The sequence below is a fragment of the Taudactylus pleione genome, unplaced genomic scaffold, assembly GCF_031769625.1.
Source record: "Taudactylus pleione unplaced genomic scaffold, aTauple2 ptg000707l, whole genome shotgun sequence".
Classification (NCBI taxonomy): Eukaryota; Metazoa; Chordata; class Amphibia; order Anura; family Myobatrachidae; genus Taudactylus; species Taudactylus pleione.
This window is the reverse complement of record NW_028285109.1, coordinates 3,061,263-3,073,610: the sequence shown is the minus strand read 5'-3', so window position 1 is coordinate 3,073,610 and position 12,348 is coordinate 3,061,263.

The following is a 12,348-nucleotide window of genomic DNA, read 5'->3' as shown; positions in this document are numbered from 1 at the left end:
AGACAAGCCAGCAGGCCCTTTACTTATGGGACACAGGCGAACGCTTGGCGCTACTTTGTTGATGCACATGCGGCTACTGCGCACACAATTCACAAACACAAAAAAATATATATATTTTTTTTTTTTGGCGTGCACTTTGGGGGTTACAGCACCCTTTAACGGTCAAGCCAGCCAGCCCTTTACTTATGGGACACAGGCGCACGCTTGGCGCTGCTCCTTTGTTGATGCACGTGCTGCCACAGTGCACACAATTCACAAACACAGAAAATATTTTTTTATTTTGTTTGGAGTGCACTTTGGGGGTGAGAGCACCCTTTAATGGTCAAGCCAGCCTGCCCTATACTTATGACACAGGCGCACGCTTGGCACTACTTTGCTGTTGCACGTGTTGCTACTGCGCACACAATTCACAAACACAAAAAAATATATATTTTTATGTATTATTGGACTGCACTTTGGGGGTTACAGTACCCTTTAATGGTCAATCCAGCCGGCCCTTTACCTATGGGACACAGGCGCACGGTTGGCGCTCCTTTGTTTATGCACGTGCAGCCACAGTGCACACAATTCACAAACCCAGAAAAAAATTTTTTATTTTTTTTGGAGTGCACTTTGTGGGTTACAGCACCTTTTAATGGTCAAGCCAGCTGGCCCTTTACCTATGACACAGGCGCACACTTAGCGCTACTTTGTTGATGCAGGTGCGGCTACTGCGCACACAATTCGCAAACACAAAAAAAAACATATTTTATTTTTTTTTGAGTGCACTTTGGGGGTTACAGTACCCTTTAACAGTCAAGCCAGCCACCCTTTACTTATGGGACACAGGTGCATGCTTGGTGCTGCTCCTTTGTTGATGCACGTGCAGCCATAGTGCACACAATTCACAAACACAGAAAATATTTATTTATTTTGTTTGGAGTGCCCTGTGGGGGTTACAGCACCCATTAACAGACAAGCCAGCAGGCCCTTTACTTATGGGACACAGGCGAACGCTTGGCGCTACTTTGTTGATGCACATGCGGCTACTGCGCACACAATTCACAAACACAAAAAAATATATATATTTTTTTTTTTTGGCGTGCACTTTGGGGGTTACAGCACCCTTTAACGGTCAAGCCAGCCAGCCCTTTATTTTTGGGACACAGGCGCACGCTTGGCGCTGCTCCTTTGTTGATGCACGTGCAGCCACAGTGCACACAATTCACAAACACAGAAAAAAAATTTTTATTTTTTTGGAGTGCACTTTGTGGGTTACAGCACCTTTTAACGGTCAAGCCAGCTGGCCCTTTACCTATGACACAGGCGCACACTTAGCGCTACTTTGTTGATGCAGGTGCGGCTACTGCGCACACAATTCGCAAACACAAAAAAAAACATATTTTTTTTTTTTGGAGTGCACTTTGGGGGTTACAGCACCATTTAACGGTCAAGCCAGCCTGCCCTTTACTTATGGGACACAGGCGCACGCTTGGCGCTGCTCCTTTGTTGATGCACGTGCAGCCACAGTGCACACAATTCACAAACACAGAAAATATTTTTTTATTTTGTTTGGATTTCACTTTGGGGATGAGAGCACCCTTTAATGGTCAAGCCAGCCTGCCCTATACTTATGACACAGGCGCACGCTTGGCACTACTTTGTTGTTGCACGTGTTGCTACTGCGCACACAATTCACAAACACAAAAAAATATATATTTTTATGTATTTTTGGACTGCACTTTGGGGGTTACAGTACACTTTAGCGGTCAATCCAGCCGGCCCTTTACCTATGGGACACAGGCGCACGGTTGGCGCTTCTTTGTTGATGCACGTGCAGCCACACTGCACACAATTCACAAACACAGAAAATATTTTTTTATTTTGTTTGGAGTGCACTTTGGGGGTGAGAGCACCCTTTAACGGTCCAGCCAGCCGGCCCTTTACTTATGACACAGGCGCACGCTTGGCACTACTTTGTTTGTGCATGTGCTGCTACAGCGCACACAATTCACAAACACAAAAAAATATATATTTTTATTTTTTTTGGAGTGCACTTTGGGGGTTACAGCACCCTTTAACGGTCAAGCCAGCTGGCCCTTTACCTATGACACAGGCGCACGGTTGGCGCGACTTTGTTGATGCACGTGCAGCTACTGCGCACACAATTCACAAACACAAAAAAAATATATTTTTATTTTGTTTGGAGTGCACTTTGGGGGTTATAGCACCCTTTAACGTTCAAGCCTGCCGGCCCTTTACTTATGACACAGACGCACGCTTGGCAATACTTTGTTGATGCACCTGCTGATACTGCGCACACAATTCACAAACACAAAAAAATATATATTTTTATTTTGTTTGGAGTGCACTTTGGGGGTTACAGTACCCTTTAATGGTCAAGCCATCCAGCCCTTTACCTATGACACAGGTGCACAGTTGGCATTACTTTGTTGATGCACGTGCGGATACTGCGCACACAATTCACAAATAAAAAAAATATATTTTCATTTTGTTTGGAGTGCCCTTTGGAGGTTACAGCACCCTTTAACAGACAAGCCAGCCCTTTACTTATGGGACACAGGCGTACGCTTGGCGCTGCTCCTTTGTTGATGCACATGCAGCCACAGTGCACACAATTCACAAACAGAAAATATTTTTTTATTTTATTTGGAGTGCACTTTGGGGGTGAGAGCACCCTTTAACGGTCAAGCCAGCCGGCCCGTTACTTATGACACAGGCGCACGCTTGGCACTACTTTGTTGATGCACGTGCGGCTACTGCGCACACAATTCACAAACACAAAAAAATATATTTTTTTATTTTGTTTGGAGTGCCCTTTGGGAGTTACAGCACCCTTTAATGGACAAGCCAGCTGGCCCTTTAACTATGACACAGGCGCATGCTTGGCACTACCTTGTTGATGCAGGTGCTGCTACTGCGCACACAATTCACAAACACAAAAAAATATATATTTTTATTTTTTTTGGAGTGCACTTTGAGGATTACAGTACCCTTTAATGGTCAAGCCATCCAGCCCTTTACGTATGACACAGGTGCACGCTTAGCGCTACTTTGTTGATGCACGTGCCGCTACTGCGCACACAATTCACAAACACAAAAAAATATATATTTTTAATTTTTTTGGAGTGCACTTTGGGGTTTACAGTACCCTTTAACGGTCAAGCCAGCCGGCCTTTTACCTATGGGACACAGGCGCACACTTGGCGCTGCTCCTTTGTTTATGCACGTGCAGCCACAGTGCACACAATTAACAAACCCAGAAAAAAAATTTATATTTTTTTTGGAGTGCACTTTGTGGGTTACAGCACCCTTTAACGGTCAAGCCAGCTGGCCCTTTACCTATGACACAGGCGCACACTTTGCACTACTTTGTTGATGCAGGTGCGGCTACTGCGCACACAATTCGCAAACACAAAAAAAAAACATTTTTTTTTTTTGAGTGCACTTTGGGGGTTACAGTACCCTTTAACAGTCAAGCCAGCCACCCTTTACTTATGGGACACAGGTGCATGCTTGGTGCTGCTCCTTTGTTGATGCACGTGCAGCCATAGTGCACACAATTCACAAACACAGAAAATATTTATTTATTTTGTTTGGAGTGCCCTGTGGGGGTTACAGCACCCATTAACAGACAAGCCAGCAGGCCCTTTACTTATGGGACACAGGCGAACGCTTGGCGCTACTTTGTTGATGCACATGCGGCTACTGCGCACACAATTCACAAACACAAAAAAATATATATATTTTTTTTTTTTGGCTTGCACTTTGGGGGTTACAGCACCCTTTAACGGTCAAGCCAGCCAGCCCTTTACTTATGGGACACAGGCGCACGCTTGGCGCTGCTCCTTTGTTGATGCACGTGCAGCCACAGTGCACACAATTCACAAACACAGAAAATATTTTTTTATTTTGTTTGGAGTGCACTTTGGGGGTGAGAGCACCCTTTAATGGTCAAGCCAGCCTGCCCTATACTTATGACACAGGCGCACGCTTGGCACTACTTTGTTGTTGCACGTGTTACTACAGCGCAAACAAATCACAAACACAAAAAAATATATATTTTTATGTATTTTTGGACTGCACTTTGGGGGTTACAGTACCCTTTAACGGTCAATCCAGCAGGCCCTTTACCTATGGGACACAGGCGCACGGTTGGCGCTCCTTTGTTTATGCACGTGCAGCCACAGTGCACACAATTCACAAACCCAGAAAAAAAATTTTTATTTTTTTTGGAGTGCACTTTGTGGGTTACAGCACCTTTTAACTGTCAAGCCAGCTGGCCCTTTACCTATGACACAGGCGCACACTTAGCGCTACTTTGTTGATGCAGGTGCGGCTACTGCGCACACAATTCGCAAACACAAAAAAAAACATATTTTATTTTTTTTTGAGTGCACTTTGGGGGTTACAGTACCCTTTAACAGTCAAGCCAGCCACCCTTTACTTATGGGACACAGGTGCACGCTTGGTGCTGCTCCTTTGTTGATGCACGTGCAGCCATAGTGCACACAATTCACAAACACAGAAAATATTTATTTATTTTGTTTGGAGTGCCCTGTGGGGGTTACAGCACCCATTAACAGACAAGCCAGCAGGCCCTTTACTTATGGGACACAGGCGAACGCTTGGCGCTACTTTGTTGATGCACATGCGGCTACTGCGCACACAATTCACAAACACAAAAAAATATATTTTTTTTTTTTTTTTGGCGTGCACTTTGGGGGTTACAGCACCCTTTAACGGTCAAGCCAGCCAGCCCTTTATTTATGGGACACAGGCGCACGCTTGGCGCTGCTCCTTTGTTGATGCACGTGCAGCCACAGTGCACACAATTCACAAACACAGAAAATATTTTTTTATTTTGTTTGGAGTGCACTTTGGGGGTGAGTGCACCCTTTAATGGTCAAGCCAGCCTGCCCTATACTTATGACACAGGCGCACGCTTGGCACTACTTTGTTGTTGCCCGTGTTGCTACTGCGCACACAATTCACAAACACAAAAAAATATATATTTTTATGTATTTTTGGACTGCACTTTGGGGGTTACAGTACCCTTTAACGGTCAATCCAGCCAGCCCTTTACCTATGGGACACAGGCGCACGGTTGGCGCTCCTTTGTTTATGCACGTGCAGCCACAGTGCACACAATTCACAAACCCAGAAAAAAAAAATTATTTTTTTGGAGTGCACTTTGTGGGTTACAGCACCTTTTAATGGTCAAGCCAGCTGGCCCTTTACCTATGACACAGGCGCACACTTAGCGCTACTTTGTTGATGCAGGTGCGGCTACTGCGCACACAATTCGCAAACACGAAAAAAAACATATTTTTTTTTTTTGGAGTGCACTTTGGGGGTTACAGCACCCTTTAACGGTCAAGCCAGCCTGCCCTTTACTTATGGGACACAGGCGCACGCTTGGCGCTGCTCCTTTGTTGATGCACGTGCAGCCACAGTGCACACAATTCACAAACACAGAAAATATTTTTTTATTTTGTTTGGATTGCACTTTGGGGGTGAGAGCACCCTTTAATGGTCAAGCCAGCCTGCCCTATACTTATGACACAGACGCACGCTTGGCACTACTTTGTTGTTGCACGTGTTGCTACTGCGCACACAATTCACAAACACAAAAAAATATATATTTTTATGTATTTTTGGACTGCACTTTGGGGGTTACAGTACACTTTAATGGTCAATCCAGCCAGCCCTTTACCTATGGGACACAGGCGCACGGTTGGCGCTTCTTTGTTGATGCACGTGCAGCCACACTGCACACAATTCACAAACACAGAAAATATTTTTTTATTTTGTTTGGAGTGCACTTTGGGGGTGAGAGCACCCTTTAACGGTCCAGCCAGCCGGCCCTTTACTTATGACACAGGCGCACGCTTGGCACTACTTTGTTTGTGCATGTGCTGCTACAGCGCACACAATTCACAAACACAAAAAAATATATATTTTTATTTTTTTTGGAGTGCACTTTGGGGGTTACAGCACCCTTTAACGGTCAAGCCAGCAGGCCCTTTACCTATGACACAGGCGCACGGTTGGCACGACTTTGTTGATGCACGTGCAGCTACTGCGCACACAATTCACAAACACAAAAAAATATATATTTTTATGTATTTTTGGACTGCACTTTGGGGGTTACAGTACCCTTTAACGGTCAATCCAGCCGGCCCTTTACCTATGGGACACAGGCGCACGGTTGGCGCTCCTTTGTTTATGCACGTGCAGCCACACTGCACACAATTCACAAACACAGAAAATATTTTTTTATTTTGTTTGGAGTGCACTTTGGGGGTGAGAGCACCCTTTAACGGTCCAGCCAGCCGGCCCTTTACTTATGACACAGGCGCACTCTTGGCACTACTTTGTTTGTGCATGTGCTGCTACAGCGCACACAATTCACAAACACAAAAAAATATATATTTTTATTTTTTTTGGAGTGCACTTTGGGGGTTACAGCACCCTTTAATGGTCAAGCCAGCAGGCCCTTTACCTATGACACAGGCGCACGGTTGGCGCGACTTTGTTGATGCACGTGCAGCTACTGCGCACACAATTCACAAACACAAAAAAATATATATTTTTATGTATTTTTGGACTGCACTTTGGGGGTTACAGTACCCTTTAACGGTCAATCCAGCCGGCCCTTTACCTATGGGACACAGGCGCACGGTTGGCGCTCCTTTGTTTATGCACGTGCAGCCACAGTGCACACAATTCACAAACCCAGAAAAAAAAATATTATTTTTTTGGAGTGCACTTTGTGGGTTACAGCACCTTTTAATGGTCAAGCCAGCTGGCCCTTTACCTATGACACAGGCGCACACTTAGCGCTACTTTGTTGATGCAGGTGCGGCTACTGCGCACACAATTCGCAAACACGAAAAAAAACATATTTTTTTTTTTTTGGAGTGCACTTTGGGGGTTACAGCACCCTTTAACGGTCAAGCCAGCCTGCCCTTTACTTATGGGACACAGGCGCACGCTTGGCGCTGCTCCTTTGTTGATGCACGTGCAGCCACAGTGCACACAATTCACAAACATAGAAAATATTTTTTTATTTTGTTTGGATTGCACTTTGGGGGTGAGAGCACCCTTTAATGGTCAAGCCAGCCTGCCCTATACTTATGACACAGACGCACGCTTGGCACTACTTTGTTGTTGCACGTGTTGCTACTGCGCACACAATTCACAAACACAAAAAAATATATATTTTTATGTATTTTTGGACTGCACTTTGGGGGTTACAGTACACTTTAATGGTCAATCCAGCCAGCCCTTTACCTATGGGACACAGGCGCACGGTTGGCGCTTCATTGTTGATGCACGTGCAGCCACACTGCACACAATTCACAAACACAGAAAATATTTTTTTATTTTGTTTGGAGTGCACTTTGGGGGTGAGAGCACCCTTTAACGGTCCAGCCAGCCGGCCCTTTACTTATGACACAGGCACACGCTTCGCACTACTTTGTTTGTGCATGTGCTGCTACAGCGCACACAATTCACAAACACAAAAAAATATATATTTTTATTTTTTTTGGAGTGCACTTTGGGGGTTACAGCACCCTTTAACGGTCAAGCCAGCAGGCCCTTTACCTATGACACAGGTGCACGGTTGGCGCGACTTTGTTGATGCACGTGCAGCTACTGCGCACACAATTCACAAACACAAAAAATATATATTTTTATTTTGTTTGGAGTGCACTTTGGGGGTTACAGCACCCTTTAACGTTCAAGCCAGCTGGCCCTTTACTTATGACACAGACGCACACTTGGCAATACTTTGTTGATGCACCTGCTGATACTGCGCACACAATTCACAAACACAAAAAAATATATATTTTTATTTTGTTTGGAGTGCACTTTGGGGGTTACAGTACCCTTTAATGGTCAAGCCATCCAGCCCTTTACCTATGACACAGGTGCACAGTTGGCATTACTTTGTTGATGCACGTGCGGATACTGCGCACACAATTCACAAATAAAAAAAAAATATTTTCATTTTGTTTGGAGTGCCCTTTGGAGGTTACAGCACCCTTTAACAGACAAGCCAGCCCTTTACTTATGGGACACAGGCGTACGCTTGGCGCTGCTCCTTTGTTGATGCACATGCAGCCACTGTGCAAACAATTCACAAACAGAAAATATTTTTTTATTTTATTTGGAGTGCACTTTGGGGGTGAGAGCACCCTTTAACGGTCAAGCCAGCCGGCCCGTTACTTATGACACAGGCGCACGCTTGGCACTACTTTGTTGATGCATGTGCGGCTACTGCGCACACAATTCACAAACACAAAAAAATATATTTTTTTATTTTGTTTGGAGTGCCCTTTGGGAGTTACAGCACCCTTTAATGGACAAGCCAGCTGGCCCTTTACTTATGGGATACAGGCGCATGACTGGCGCTGCTCCTTTGTTGATGCACGTGCAGCCACAGTGCACACAATTCACAAACACAGAAAATATTTTTTCATTTTGTGTGGAGTGCCCTTTGGGGATTACAGCACCCTTTAACAGACATGCCAGCTGGCCCTTTACTTATGGGACACAGGTGCACGCTTGGCACTACTTTGTTAATGCACGTGCGGCTACTGCGCACACAATTCACAAACACAAAAAAATATATATTTTTATTTTTTTTGGAGTGCACTTTGTGGGTTACAGCACCCTTTAATGGTCAAGCCAGCTGGCCCTTTACCTATGACACAGGTGCACGCTTAGCGCTACTTTGTTGATGCACGTGCGGCTACTGCGCACACAATTCACAAACACAAAAAAATATATATTTTTAATTTTTATGGAGTGCACTTTGGGGGTTACAGTACCCTTTAATGGTCAAGCCAGCCTGCCCTTTACCTATGGGACACAGGCGCACACTTGGCGCTGCTTCTTTGTTGATGCACGTGCAGCCACAGTGCACACAATTCACAAACACAGAAAATATTTTTTAATTTTGTTTGGAGTGCCCTTTGGGGGTTACAGCACACTTTAACAGACAAGCGATCCAGCCCTTTACTTATGGGACACAGGCGCACGCATGGCGCTGCTCCTTTGTTGATGCACATGCAGCCACAGTGCACACAATTCACAAACACAGAAAATATTTTTTTATTTTGTTTGGAGTGCACTTTGGGGGTGAGAGCACCCTTTAATGGTCCAGCCAGCCGGCCCTTTACTTATGACACAGGCGCACGCTTGGCACTACTTTGTTGGTACATGTGCTGCTACTGTGCACACAATTCACAAACACAAAAAAATATATATTTTTATTTTTTTGTAGTGCACTTTGGGGGTTACAGCTCCCTTTAACGGTCAAGCCAGCTGGCCCTTTACCTATGACACAGGCGCACGGTTGGCACTACTTTGTTGATGCACGTGCAGCTACTGCGCATACAATTCACAAACACAAAAATATATATTTTTATTTTGTTTGGAGTGCCCTTTGGGGGTTACAGCACCCTTTAATGGACAAGCCAGCCGGCCCTTTACTTATGGGACACAGGCGCATGCTTGGCGCTGCTCCTTTGTTGATGCACGTGCAGTCACAGTGCACACAATTCACAAACACAGAAAATATTTTTTTCTTTTGTTTGGAGTGCACTTTGGGGGTTACAGCACCCTTTAACATTCAAGCCAGCCGGCCCTTTACTTATGATACAGACGCATGCTTGGCACTACTTTGTTGATGCACGTGCTGCTACTGCGCACACAATTCACAAACACAAAAAAATATATATTTTTATTTTTTTTGGAGTGCACTTTGGGGGTTACAGTACCTTTTAATGGTCAAGCCATCCAGCCCTTTACCTATGACATAGGTGCACGGTTGGCGCTACTTTGTTGATGCACTTGCGGCTACTGCGCACACAATTCACAAACACAAAAAATATATATTTTCAATTTGTTTGGAGTGCCCTTTGGGGGTTACAGCACCCTTTAACAGACAAGTCAGCCGGCCCTTTACTTATGGGACACAGGCGCATGCTTGGCGCTGCTCCTTTGTTGATGCACATGCAGCCACAGTGCACACAATTCACAAACACAGAAAATATTTTTTTATTTTGTTTGGAGTGCACTTTGGGGGTTACAGCACCCTTTAACGGTAAAGACAGCCACCCGTTACTTATGACACAGGCGCACGCTTGGCACTACCTTGTTGATGCACGTGCGGCTACTGCGCACACAATTCACAAACACAAAAAAATATATTTTTTTATTTTGTTTGGAGTGCCCTTTGGGAGTTACAGCACCCTTTAATGGACAAGCCAGCTGGCCCTTTACTTATTGGACACAGGCGCATGCTTGGCGCTGCTCCTTTTTTGATGCACGTGCAGCCACAGTGCACACAATGTACAAACACAGAAAACATTTTTTTATTTTGTTTGGAGTGCCCCTTTGGGGATTACAGCACCATTTAAGAGACAAGCCAGCTGGCCCTTTACTTATGGGACACAGGTGCACGCTTGGCGCTACTTTGTTAATGCACGTGCGGCTACTGCACACACATTTCACAAACACAAAAAAATATATTTTTTTATTTTTTTTGGAGTGCACTTTGTGGGTTACAGCACCCTTTAATGGTCAAGCCAGCTGGCCTTTACCTATGACACAGGCGCACGCTTGGCACTACCTTGTTGATGCAGGTGCTGCTACTGCGCACACAACTCACAAACACAAAAAAATATATATTTTTATTTTTTTTGGAGTGCACTTTGAGGATTACAGTACCCTTTAATGGTCAAGCCATTCAGCCCTTTACGTATGACACAGGTGCACGCTTAGCGCTACTTTGTTGATGCACGTGCAGCTACTGCGCACACAATTCACAAACACAAAAAAATATATATTTTTAATTTTTTTGGAGTGCACTTTGGGGTTTACAGTACCCTTTAACGGTCAAGCCAGCCGGCCTTTTACCTATGGGACACAGGCGCACACTTGGCGCTGCTCCTTTGTTTATGCACGTGCAGCCACAGTGCACACAATTCACAAACCCAGAAAAAAATTTTTTATTTTTTTTGGAGTGCACTTTGTGGGTTACAGCACCCTTTAACGGTCAAGCCAGCTGGCCCTTTACCTATGACACAGGCGCACACTTAGCGCTACTTTGTTGATGCAGGTGCGGCTACTGCTCACACAATGCGCAAACACAAAAAAAAACATATTTTTTTTTTTTGAGTGCACTTTGAGGGTTACAGTACCCTTTAACAGTCAAGCCAGCCACCCTTTACTTATGCGACACAGGTGCACGCTTGGTGCTGCTCCTCTGTTGATGCACGTGCAGCCATAGTGCACACAATTCACAAACACAGAAAATATTTATTTATTTTGTTTGGAGTGCCCTGTGGGGGTTACAGCACCCATTAACAGACAAGCCAGCAGGCCCTTTACTTATGGGACACAGGCGAACGCTTGGCGCTACTTTGTTGATGCACATGCGGCTACTGCGCACACAATTCACAAACACAAAAAAATATATATATTTTTTTTTTTGGCGTGCACTTAGGGGGTTACAGCACCCTTTAATGGTCAAGCCAGCCAACCCTTTACTTATGGGACACAGGCGCACGCTTGGCGCTGCTCCTTTGTTGATGCACGTGCAGCACAGTGCACACAATTCACAAACACAGAAAATATTTTTTTATTTTGTTTGGAGTGCACTTTGGGGGTGAGAGCACCCTTTAATGGTCAAGCCAGCCTGCCCTATACTTATGACACAGGCGCATGCTTGGCAATACTTTGTTGTTGCACGTGTTGCTACTGCGCACACAATTCACAAACACAAAAAAATGTATATTTTTATGTATTTTTGGACTGCACTTTGGGGGTTACAGTACCCTTTAACAGTCAATCCAGCCGGCCCTTTACCTATGGGACACAGGCGCACGGTTGGCGCTACTTTGTTGATGCACGTGCAGCCACACTGCACACAATTCACAAACACAGAAAATATTTTTTTATTTTGTTTGGAGTGCACTTTGGGGGTGAGAGCACCCTTTAACGGTCCAGCCAGCCGGCCCTTTACTTATGACACAGGCGCACGCTTGGCACTACTTTGTTTGTGCATGTGCTGCTACAGCGCACACAATTCACAAACACAAAAAATATATTTTTATTTTTTTTGGAGTGCACTTTGGGGGTTACAGCACCCTTTAACGGTCAAGCCAGCTGGCCCTTTACCTATGACACAGGCGCACGGTTGGCGCGACTTTGTTGATGCACGTGCAGCTACTGCGCACACAATTCACAAACACAAAAAATATATATTTTTATTTTATTTGGAGTGCCCTTTGGTGGTTACAACACCCTTTAATGGACAAGCCAGCTGGCCCT